Raw genomic sequence first — 12,609 nt, forward strand, 5'->3', positions numbered from 1 at the left:
TCCCAGGCTGGGCAGGTAAGGGGCATTGGGAACAACCGTCAAGGGGCTATGGTGGGAGCCAGACAGCTGAGGATCCCATCTGTGTGGAGGGTCAGGCCCCCTGGCTGTACTGCAGCCTTTCCAAAATGCCTTTGCTGGAGGCTGGCTAGGTTGGTGGATCTCCCCTCTGTTGGTTTGTTGGCCATCACTGCCCACCTCACTAGGAGCATACTCCTTGGAGATCTAGCGCACGATGTCAAGTATTGAAGAGGCCACCAGCAGTCACCCGTCCAGTTCCTCGTCCTCCTAGGATGAGGTTTCTGAGGTCCAAAGGTGGTCATGCATCTATTTAACCTGTACTTCCTCAAGCTGGACAGTGGTAGAGCAGGACCTTGTGAGAGAGCGGATGCCTTGGGCTGGGCTCCTCCTCCTGCTATGGTGGACAGGGTGATGAGATGGACGTCTTGAATGCAGGCCCTAGGAAGCCGCTGATCCCCGGGGCAGGCCTGAGTGGCAAAACCTCATGGAATCTAGACGGACATCTGAGAATTGACTTGAGTCTTAGTAACCGGCATCCCGAAAGAGTCATCTCCAGGGAAATGGATGGATATGTGAGGGAGGTTCATCCAGGATGGATGTGTCTTCCCTGGGGAAGTTGGTAGTGAATGAGAATGATGGGAGAGGGGAAGAGGAAAGACTGTTTTTATCCCAGACGGGGTACAGCTGGGCTCAGGGCAAGGACTTCTGAATTTCCGTCTGGAAAGTCACGCTTGGCAGGACAGGATGTCCTCACCTTGGCCCTTGTCCCCTCCTGCCTCCACCCAACCGTATTTGTGTGTGCATGGTGACCTTCATGATTCTTGCTTCAGACTCTAAAGGGTAGAGGCCCAGAAACTCATCACCAGACACCACCCATCCCCTCGCAGCCTAACTTTCGGGGGCAGTCTTCACTTCGGCTGACTCTCCAGGTTTTCCGTATCTCTCTGGAGATGGTCCTATAACACATTTTCCATCTCATCAGCGTATGCCAGCCTCCTACAGGGGCGGAAACGCACAGGCTCTTCCTGGATCTCAGGAACAGGCAATAACAGCAATCCCTCTGAATGGTCCTGTGCTGACAGACAGGAACCCCACGGAGTCCCTAGACTTTGGAACTCAGGATAGCAGCTCTTCTCAAAAGAGCCCAGAGGACAAGGGCTGAGACTTCAGATGGAGGCTGAGAGACCGTCCTTCAAGGAGATCTAGAAGCTTCCTGAACAGGGCAGTCCTGGGAAGCGCGGAGGCTCATTTTGGAGATTGCTTAGGACTTAAAGCTGAGGTCCCTCTCTTGCCTTGGTGTTGCTCTCTGGGACCATGAATGGAGAGACCTCAGAGTAAAGTCAAAGCCTAAAGAGCCCAGGGTGTGGTGTAGTGTTTGTTTATTTATTTATTTTTACCGGAGCTGAGGACGGAACCCAGGGCCTTGCGATCTACCACTGAGCTAAATCCCCAAACCCTGGTGTAGTGTTTAAAAACCACACTTTTGGCAGAGCCAGACGGATCTCTGTGAGTTCGAGGCCAGCCTGGGCTACCAAGTGAGTTCCAGGAAAAGGCGCAAAGCTACACAGAGAAACCCTGTCTCAAAAAACAAAAAACAAAAAACAAAAAAACCACACTTTCTAGGGAGAGAGAGAGAGAGAGAGAGAGAGAGAGAGAGAGAGAGAGAGAGAGAGAGAGAGAGGAATAATTTTGGGTCTGCCATTTGCTCGAGTGAGTGGTTTATCCACTCCAAATTTCTGTTTATTCATAAAGACCCACCAACAAAGCTCTCACTTCTAGAGTGCCTGGTAAATCAAAGGGATAGCGATGACAATGTGTCCTGGGCAATACTGACACACAGTAGGCGCTTAAGAGAAGCTAGGTGACTTCCTCTCCCTGCAGAGTGCTCACACCCAGAATTACACCTACTCAGGGCTTTGGCAAGACAGTGAACCCGCCCAATCTCTCATGCTTGTGGTATGGCTTTGCAAATGTGCTTGTTTCCTGTATATAGTCCAGTGTGAAAACTCAAGAGGCTAGATTCTGATCTGAGGAAAGGGGTCTGTCTGTCTGTCGTCACAGGAGAGGGTTTCTCAGCCAAACTCTGTTTTGCATTGTCTAATATCCTAGCATTCCGAATGCTAAGGCAGGAGCACAGAGAGTTTAAGCCCAGCATGGGTTACATACATAGCTACACCTTGTCTTTAAAAAAAAAAAAATGCATACACACTCACCATCCCTTCCCTGTTCAAAGCTTCTCATATATCATAGGAAAATACATGTGTACAGATTCGGTCAGAGGTAGGATCCTACAAACTCCTATACACACCCACAGGCTGACGGTTTCAAAGCCAAGTTCAATTCAGAGGACGGTGTTGGGGTGGGAGAAAGATAGGCCCAAGATAGCATCTAGTAAAGTAGGGGCCTTTCTCCTCTCCCCGTAACCTTCAACCATGCAGGATCTCATGCATGCTAAGTGCATGAAGCCACACCCAAAGCCTAGAAATGTAATTTAAAAAAAAAATTACTTATTTTTATTTTATGTGCATTGGTGTTTTGCCTGAATGTGTATCTATGTGAATGTGTCGGATGCCCTGGAACTGGAGTTACAGACAGTTGTGAGCTGCTATGTGGGTTCTGGGAATTGAACCCAGGTCCTCTGTCAGAAACCATCTCTCCAACCCCTAGAAATGTAATCTTTAACAGCCAACCTCAGTGTGGGTCTGGAATATTTCATGCTGCATTATTAGTGCTTGCCCTGAAAAAAAAAACAAAATAACAAAAAAAAAAAAAAGAAAAGAAAAAAGAAAAAAAAAATAGTTCCATGATGCACCTGGAAAGAAAATGCTTTAGAGCCAACCTACATAGCCTCAGTGACAAACTGTCCCACATGGTTGACGCTGGCTTGCTAAATCTCTGCAGGTCTCCCCCAGAGAAGAAGCCTGATTCATTTTGTCTGATCCAGTATTTCCTAAAGTTCTTGGACATAAAACTATTTTTTTCCCTCTGCCATCTACTCCGGGCTGGGATGAAAGGGCAGGGGAACTATACAGTTGGTGCATTCGCAAAGGACTGCCACTCACAGAGGATGGGGGCACACACCTGTTACCCTAGCACTTGAGATGGAGTCAGGACGAGAAGTATGAGAACAGCTTGGGCATCATAGCCAGCTCTTGTCTGAAGGGGGGAAAAAAGGAGGTTTATGTTTTTAATGGCGCTTTTGCGTTGGTGGTGATGCTGTTGTTTTTAATTTTGCTGTTATAAAATTAGCACATGGTTGGCTTTACTTTGTTTTTAAGTCCAAAACAGCACAGAGGCATCTAAAGATACCAGAATGTCAGGCTCCCCTATCCCACTTCTGGGCTGTGTCCCTGGGAGCCATCTGGTGTACATCCTGACAGATTGTCCCTGTGACACCACGGAGAGGTGGCGAGCTTGAAGCCTCAGGCAGACCAAGGTTCAGCTTGGAGCTCCCTACACCTTGGTTTGTTAGGAGGCTTCAGGCAAATTGCTTTACTCAGTTTCGCCTTGGTTTTGCTTCTGTAAAATGGGGCTGATAGTGACATTTATTCCTTAGGGCTACCGTCAGAGTTACGTGAAATCATTCAAATCATGCAAATTATATGAAATAATGATTGCCACCTCACCTGAGCCTCTAGATACATTTAAATGCAGGTAAACTTGCTGACTACAGTCTGTGTCTGGCATGATGTATCTTGGGGTCTCTCCGTGTCCATACATGGAGCTTTGATGTTAGCTTGGTGACTGAGTAATGTCGGTTTTTCATGTTACTTCCTGGAAAGTGTTGCTGTGAGAATATGTTGTTGGGAGCTGGGGATGATACTGATCAGATGCAGACAGCAGGCCTTAGAGCCTTGGGTGAGAATGAAACGACCCACTGAGGGATACCCTTGCTGTCACAGAGGGCAGGCTATGTGATGGGAACATTCTCGGTCTGCTCATCTCTGTTGGTCGGTACTAGACCAGAAGATTGGACAGTCCCACTTAATTTTTGTCTATAGATTGGCTAGTTTAGAAAGTTGTACTACTCGCACATGTCCTTCCACAGGCCTGATCACATCTGTCCCTTTATCTTTCTGCCTCCGCCAGGCCTGGTTACCCCCCCCCCCAATAAAGCTCTAAAAACTAAAAAAAAAGAAAGAAAGAAAGAAAGAAAGAAAGAAAGAAAGAAAGAAAGAAAGAAAGAAAGAAAGAAAGAAAAAAGGAAGTTGTACTACGAAGGGGGTTGGGGAGAGAGCTCAGTCATTAAGGTGCTTGCAGAAGAGCAGGCATGGGGACCCAAGTTTGATCGCCAGCACCAACATACAAAAACCAGGCGTAGTAGAACATGCCTGTAATCCCAGTGCCAAGGAGGAAGTGGCAGGATCCCTGAGGCTCTCTAGCCAGCCAGTCTATCCAGATGAACAAACTCCACGTTCAGGGAGAGATCCTGCCTCAAAAAAGGTGGGAGGAACTGAGTGGTGGTGGCACATGCCTTTAATCCCAGTTCTTGGGGCAGAGGCAGTTGGATCTTTGTGAGTTCGAAGCCAGCCTGGTCTACAGAGTGAGTTCCAGGACAACCAGGGCTACATAGAGAAACCCTGTCTGGAAAAACAGCAACAAAAAAAAAAAAAAGTTGGAGGAAAGGAATTGAGGAAGACACCTAATGTCAACTCTCCACACTCAAGTACACACACACACACACACACACACACACACACACACACAGAGACAGAGACAGAGACAGAGACAGAATTGCAAAATTTCAGCTAGGGCTGAGGGTATAGTTCAGTGGGAGGTTCTGGGTTCAATCTCTAGTACCACAAAAAGGAAGAGAAAAAGGAAGAAAGGAAAGAAGGAAGGAGGGAGGGAGGGAGGGAGGGAGGGAGGGAGGCAGAAGAGAGGGAAGAAGAAAGGAAGAAGAAAGGAAGGAAGATTGGTTGTTGCCTATGGAGAGAAACCTAAGCTCCAAGTTCTCCCTCGCAGGGCAGTATCTCCCACACTGTGGCCTTTAAGATGCTGACTATGTGAGTAATTTTGGAGGCTGATGGATGAGCGGGTACAAATGCTAATTTATATCCTCTAATGTGCACTGACAGGGAGCGGCTATTTACCGTCAGTGACACCGATTTTCCATTTGTGGTAGTAAAGCGTCTATTTCAGGTAAACCTATAAAGAAGGAAAAGTGCACATGCCCCGAATCACGAAGAAGAATGAATGACAGGCCGCTTCAGTCTGGAAGCTGAAGGAGGCACACATGCCAGCCTCCAATGAAAACTGTTCTCATCTATTTTTTTTTTTTTTTTTTTTTTTTGGTTTTTCGAGACAGGGTTTCTCTGTGTAGCTTTGCGCCTTTCCTGGAACTCACTTGGTAGTCCAGGCTGGCCTCGAACTCACAGAGATCCGCCTGGCTCTGCCTCCCGAGTGCTGGGATTAAAGGCGTGCGCCACCACCGCCCGGCTGTTCTCATCTATTTAGTGACTTAACGTGACCGGCCTGGTAGCACAGGCCTGTTATCCCAGTTGTTGGAGAGACAGAGGCAGGGGAATCAGAAGTTTAAGACCTGCCTGGCTACAGAGCAAGTTCAAGGCCAGCTTGGGCAACTTAGGGAGTCAGTCTTCCCCCTGCACCCACCCCGCCCCGCCCCAACAAAAGGAGTCATTGTGTACAAAGAGTTATGTGAAGCATTTTACACGTCGTCAGGGTCTTCCATGTGTCATAGGTAAGGCTCATAACTGTGCAAGATGCGGTTCTCAGTTTGATTCCTATTTTGCTGATTCAGGAATTAGGAGAGGGTCTGAGAGTTCAGAAATCTCAGCTGGGTGTGATGGCTCAAACCTATAATCTTAGGACTTGGGAGGCTGCAACAGGAGGATTGTTGCTAGTTTGAGGTCAGTTTGGCCTCCGTAGAAGGATCTCGTCTCAAAACAATCAAGTGTGTGTCAGGGGTGGGGGGATGGGGGGGATGGCTCAGTGGGTAAAGGCTCTTGCTGAAAACTGACAACCTGAACTGGATCCCAGGACCCACGTGGTGGAGGATCCTGTTGTGACCATAGTGACCTTATGGTGCACTAACCCCGTAAGATGTCTGCCCACACACATATACACACAGTCAGCAAACACACAGGAAATTTTTTTTAAAAGTCAAGTGTGTGGAGAGGATGGTTTAGTGATCTTCCTGAAGACCTGTTGTCATTGAGTGACTGAGAGATCCTGGAATCAAAACTGAGTCACTATGACAGGGACATGGTGAGCTGAGCCTCAATAACAGACTGTCCGTAAGGTTCCTTCGTCTTGAAACTCCCATAATGCAAAGTGGACCCTGAGTTAACCAGGGCGGAGTCCACTACTAAAACGCAGATTACAATAACCACAGTGTAGCCCTTACTGATGACAATGATTACCAAGTAGATTTAATTTTGTGTTTAAACCAGTTCCAGTTTGAGAGAATAAATCCATCTTGTAGCTGAGGGTAGGTCAGTAGAAGACTATGTACTTAGCATGTATAAAACCTTGGACACAGGACAGTCATCACTGTTTCTTGGCAGTCTAAGGCAAGAGGCTCACCTGGGCAACTGAGTGAGGCCTGTTTCCAAGAAACAAGAAATCTAAACGTACTGGGAAAACCAGGAGCATTGGTACACACCTTTAACCCTAGTACTCTGGAGGCAGTGACAGATGGGTTTCTGTGAATTTGAGGGTAGCTTGGTTTACTTAGTAATCTCCAAGTCAGGACGTTATTTATTATGCCTGTCAAGCCTAATTTTTTAGTATCATGATAAGGTTTGTCAGGGATATACCCTTCATGGAATGTGTGCCCTTTGACAATATTCAAATCTTGGCTGCTAAAGAAAAAGGCAAGAAAATGTTTTAAGTGATGTCTGGCAGATTTTGCCTCACTGTGGCCCAGCACACATCAACAGCCTGCCACAGAATGACCTGCCTATATTCTTTTTTTCTTTTTTCTTTTTTTCTTTTTGAGACAGGGTTTCTTTGTGTAGTCCTTGCTGTCCTGGATCTCCCTCTGTAGACCAGGCTGGCCTTGGATTCAGAGATCCACCTGTCTCTGCCTCCTGAGTGCTGGGATTAAAGGTGTTGTGCCACGACCCCCTGGTGAGCCTGTATTCTATGTAAAGCAGTGGTTCATAAATCAATAGGTCTGTTGTTGGAGACAGAAAAATGCTGCCTTTGTTTTATTTTATAAGGAGATAAAAGACGCATACCTAGATTCAGCTTCCTGAGCTGGTGGCTATGAAGCTGGTATCTATGACCAAGTCTACAAGAAGCAGAACACATTTTGGTCTGTGTGACTCCTAAAGAAAATTCTGGGATTAGCAAAATCTAGTCCAGGAACCCTCAAGATGGTCCAGCAGGTCAAGGTGCTTGCTGCTAAGCCTGATATCTGAGTTCTATCTGTGGACCCACACAGTGAAAGCAGAGAGCTGACGTCTTTAATTCCAGCACTCAGGGAGGCAGAAGCATGTGGATCTCAGAGTTCAAGGCCAACCTGGTCTACAGAACAATTTCTAGGACAGCCAGGACTATTACACAGAGAAACCCTGTCTTGAAAAACAAACAAATTACTTATTGATTATTATTATTATTACTGCTATTTCAGACAGGTTGTTACTATGGTTGTCCATGGTTGTCCGGGAACACAATTTGTAGACTGGCTTTGAAGAACAGAGATCAACCTGCTTCTGGCTTCTGAATGAAAGGCCTGGGGTACCATGCCCAGCAACAATAAAAATTAGAGAGAGGCCGGGCGGTGGTGGCACATGCCTTTAATCTCAGCACTCGGAAGGCAGAGGCAGGCGGATTTCTGTGAGTTCAAGGCCAGCCTAGTCTACAAAGTGAGTTCTATGACAGCCAGAGCGGTTACACCGAGAAACCTTGCCTCGAAAAACCAAACCAAACCAAACAAACACTAGAAAAATAGAGAGAGAGGGTGGGCTTACTTCAGACCTCTGGACACCCTGGTTTGTTATGTTGTATCTGCTGGCCGGGGGGCATTGTACTGAAGGAGAGCAAACAAGTTGGAAAGGAAGATCCAGCCCTAACTCCACCCTCTAAGTTAGAAACACGAGGTTGGGGCTAGCCCTTTTATAATGTGCACACAGTGCCTTGTGGACCACACACTGCTTTGAATTTGACCAAGAGCATCCCACAACCTAGTCAGAGATGGTAGAATCCATACTACTCTCGCCACTGAGCAAGGAGTGCCAGAATCTGCCCTTCGTGATTCTAAGAGCCCTGAGGACTCCATCTTTCTTTTTTCTTTTTCCGTTTCAGACAATGAGAGTTCATGTTGTTTTGATGTTGGTCTCCTTATTTACTTTTTAAAAACTCCTTAAAATACTATGTGTATGAGTGCCTGAATGTGTCTGTGTTTTAGAACTCACAAAGACCCTCCTGCTTCTACCCCCAAGTGCTGGGATTAATAAAGATGTGTGTCACCCCACCTGACAAGGGTCATGTTTTGGATGAGGGATCTCTCTTCCAGCCCTGGCTCCTTGTCTAGCTTCCTTTGTGATTTCTCGTGACCCCATGATTACACTGTTTGGTTCAAATAAATGCATATGGAGGGTAAATAGTAGAAGAAAATACTTTGATAAAGGATGGAGGGTTGTGATTGTAATCTTTTTTTATATATATGGTCTCTCTATGTGGTCCTGGCCGTTCTGTAACTTGCTGTATAGATAAGGCTGGCCCCCTCAAACTTACAGAGATCTGTCTGCCTTTGTTTCTTGAGTGCTGGGATTAAAGACGTGGGCCACCACACCCAGCTCTGATTTGTTTTGCTTTTGCCAAAAAGCAAAAAGCAAAAAACAAAACAAAAAAAAAAAACCAGCAGTGCGTTGTTAAGATCACTCAGCCTCTCTGAACTCACAGATCCTCCATTCTTACTGTTTATTTATTGGCTGGTGTGTATGCATTTCTTAAATGGTGAGTGTGCGCGCAAGCGAGCACATGTGTGCAGGTGTCTATCAAAGGTGGAAGAAGAGGACATCAAAAACCTTAGAGGCAGAGTTACAGGGGGGTGTGAGTCACCCACTGTGGAATCTGGGAACTGAACTTGGGTCCTCTGCCAAATTGGTGTGAGCTCCTAAGGCTGAGCCATCTTTCCAGCCCTGGGTATATGTGTTTGCAGATTGTGTACACATGTGTATGCAGATGCTTCTGCATACCTGTGGCCGTGGAGGCCGGAGGTTAGGTGTCATTTGTTTCTTTTATTCTATTGAAACAGGATTTCACTTTGTAGCCCTGGCTGTCCTGGAACTCACTCTGTAGACCAGGCTGGCCTCAAACTCAGAGATCTGCCTGGCTCTGTCTCCCGAGTGCTGGAACTAAAGGCATGTGTCACCATGTCTAGCTGTATAAATCAAAATTGTAAAAGGAGTTTTTATTTTGTTTTGTGTGTGTGTGTGTGTGTGTGTGTGTGTGTGTGCGCGCGCGCGCTTGTGAGCATGCACTCGAGACAGGATGTGCACCAGGGTGACTTTATGTGCACCCTAAGCCTGCAGAGGCCAGGAGAGGGCATCACATTCCTTGGGACAGGAATTTTGGGTAGTTGTGAGCAGCCGCAGGGGTGCTGAGAACTGAACTGCGGTCCTCTGCAAATGCAGTAAGTACTCTAAACTGCAGAGCCTTCTCTCCAGCGCCCCAACCCAGAGCTTCAAATTTAATCAGAAATGGGAATGTGAAAACACTGAAGAAACAATATAGTTTGTCAAACTGATAATTTCTCTCAGACTTTTTCCTGGTGGCACTGGGAGTCAACCCCAAAGCCTCATGTATGCTAAACAGGTGTTCTACCTCTGAACTGTACTCCATAGCCTTCTTTTTTCTTTCTTCTTCTTCTTCTTCTTCTTCTTCTTCTTCTTCTTCTTCTTCTTCTTCTTCTTCTTTTTTCTTTTTGAGACAGGGTCTCTTTATGTAATACTGGCTGTCCTAAAACCCATGCTGTAGACCAGGCTGGCCTGGAACTCACAGAGATCTGCCTGTCTCTGCCTCCCGAGTGCTGGGATTGTGCCACCACACCTGGCTGTCAATCCTTACCTCTTATGATTCTTTTTTCATTTGTTTTTAGGTTCCTAAGACAAAGTCTGTTGTAGCCCAAGCTAGTCTCAAACTCTCCATGTAGTAGGGGATGGCCTGAACTACTGAACCTCCTGCTTCCATCTCCCCAGTACTGGAATTATAGGGTATACCTCCACGCCTGGCTCTATGCTGGTTTTCATTTTAATTTTAAGATAGAGTCCTTCTAAGTTGCCCAGGCTGGCCTCAAACTTCAAGAGCCCAGCTCTTACTCTCCAAAGAGTCTTGGCTACTATACATGGCTCTCAGTCTTTTTTTTTTTTTAAATTTTTATTTTATGTGCATTAGTGTTTTGCCATGGGTTTTGGGTCCCCTGGAACTGGAGTTATAGACAGTTGTGAGCTGCCATATGGGTGCTGGGAATTGAACCTGGGTCCTCCTAACCACTGAGCCATCTGTCCAGGCCTTCTCAGTCCTTTTATTGTCTTAAATTTTCTTCTGTTTTGAGACTTTTTTTTAAAATGTGTACTCGCATTTTGTCTGCATGTATATCTGTGCACTGTGTGCCAAAGGAGGCCAGAATGGGTGGATCTCCTGGAGCTGGAGTTACAGATGGGTGTGAACCATTATGTAGGTGCTGGGAACCAAATCCCCCCGGGAGCAGCCAGTGCTTTAACCATTGAGCCAACTCTCCACCTATATAAAAATTATGTATTTTACTTTGAACTATGTGTATGTGTGGGAGGGGTAGGATGTGCACATGCGTGCGGATGCCTGTGGGAGCCAGAGAGTGTGGATGCCTGTGGGAGCCAGAGAGTGTGGATGCCTGTGGGAGCCAGAGAGTGTGGATGCCTGTGGGAGCCAGAGAGTGTGGAAACTAGAGTGTGGATGCCTGTGGGAGCCAGAGAGTGTGGAAACCAGAGAGTGTGGATGCCTGTGGGAGCGGAGAGTGTGGATGCCTGTGGGAGCCAGAGGGTATGGATGCCTGTGGGAGCCAGAGAGTGTGGATGCCTGTGGGAGCCAGAGAGTGTGGAAACTAGAGAGTGTGAATGCCTGTGAGAGCCAGAGAGTGTGGATGCCTGTGGGAGCCAGAGAGTGTGGATGCCTGTGGGAGCCAGAGAGTGTGGATGCCTGTGGGAGCCAGAGAGTGTGGATGCCTGTGGGAGCCAGAGAGTGTGGATGCCTGTGGGAGCCAGAGTGTGTGGATGCCTGTGGGAGCCAGAGAGTGTGGATGCCTGTGGGAGCCAGAGAGTGTGGATGCCTGTGGGAGCAGCGGCACAGGGACTTTCTGGAGCTACAGTTACAGGCAATTGTGAGCTGCCCACTTCCAGACTAAACTCTGGTTCCATGCAAAAAAAACCCCCGTGTTTTTGGGACAGGGTTTCTCTGTGTTATTTTGGTGCCTGTCCTGGATCTCACTCTGTAGACCAGGCTGGCTTCGAACTCACAGAGATCTGCCTGGCTCTGCATCCCAAGTGCTGGGATTAAAGGCGTGTGCCACCACCACCACCACCACCACCACCACCGCCCGGTGTGCCATCTCTCTTACCTCAGATAGGTTTTGTAAGTTAGCTTAGGCTAGCCTCATGTATTGAGCTTCCCACCTGGAACCCAAGTTACAACCTTGGGCCATCAGGCCTGGCAGCACGCTTCTTTTTTTTTTTTTTTTTTTTTTATTTATTTTTATTATGTATACAGTGTTCCATCTGCACATATCCCTGCAGGCCAGAAGAGGGCACCAGATCTCATTACAGATGGTTGTAAGCCACCATGTGGTTGCTGGGAATTGAACTCAGGACCTTTGGAAGAACAAGCAGTGCTCTTAACCTCTGAGCCATCTCTCCAGCCCCAGCACGCTTCCTTTTTAACTTTATTTATTTGGGATTTTTTTGAGACAGGGTTTTTCTGTGTAGCCTTAGCTGTCCTGGAACTCGCTGTGTAGACCAGGCTGGTCTCAAACTCACAAAAGATCTGCCTGCCTCTGCCTCCTGAGGGCTGGGATTAAAGGCGCCACCACCGCCTGGCTTTGTATCACTCTTCTTAATCCCAGACTTTCCTCTTGTTTCCCCCCCTTTGAGACACAGTGTCTACCTCACCATGTACCCTTGACTGGATTGGAACTCACTATGTAGATCAGGTTAACTTCGACCTAGCAGAAATCTGCATTTGCCTCAGCACTTTGAGCTGGGATTAAAGACAGGCACCATCACACCCAGTCTCTCCTGCCTTTTCCCAAGGCCTCCAAAAATGTCAAGCCTGAGAGGCACCCACCGTACTGCTCCAAGTGCACAGTCCTTCTGGTGTGAGCGCTGTGGGTACAGCTTAACCAACCTGTTTGCCCCAGGCCTATGTGAATCACGAACAGGGTGCTCACTCACTCCCCACTCCTTTTCCGGGAGTTCCTACTGTGTTTCTGACCATGAAATAACTGAGCTGACAAGACATCACTTGTAGCCGTGATGAGTCGACTCTGGCAGAGCAAACTTCACCTGCCACATGGCCTCCCAGCAACGGGGTTGAAGGAAGGGCGATGGGTTTGTATACTTGTTTCTTGAGTCTCTCTGTGTAGTTTCT

Source organism: Peromyscus californicus, unplaced genomic scaffold, assembly GCF_007827085.1.
Source record: "Peromyscus californicus insignis strain IS unplaced genomic scaffold, ASM782708v3 Scaffold_5__1_contigs__length_169319896, whole genome shotgun sequence".
In the NCBI taxonomy this organism is placed as follows: domain Eukaryota; kingdom Metazoa; phylum Chordata; class Mammalia; order Rodentia; family Cricetidae; genus Peromyscus; species Peromyscus californicus.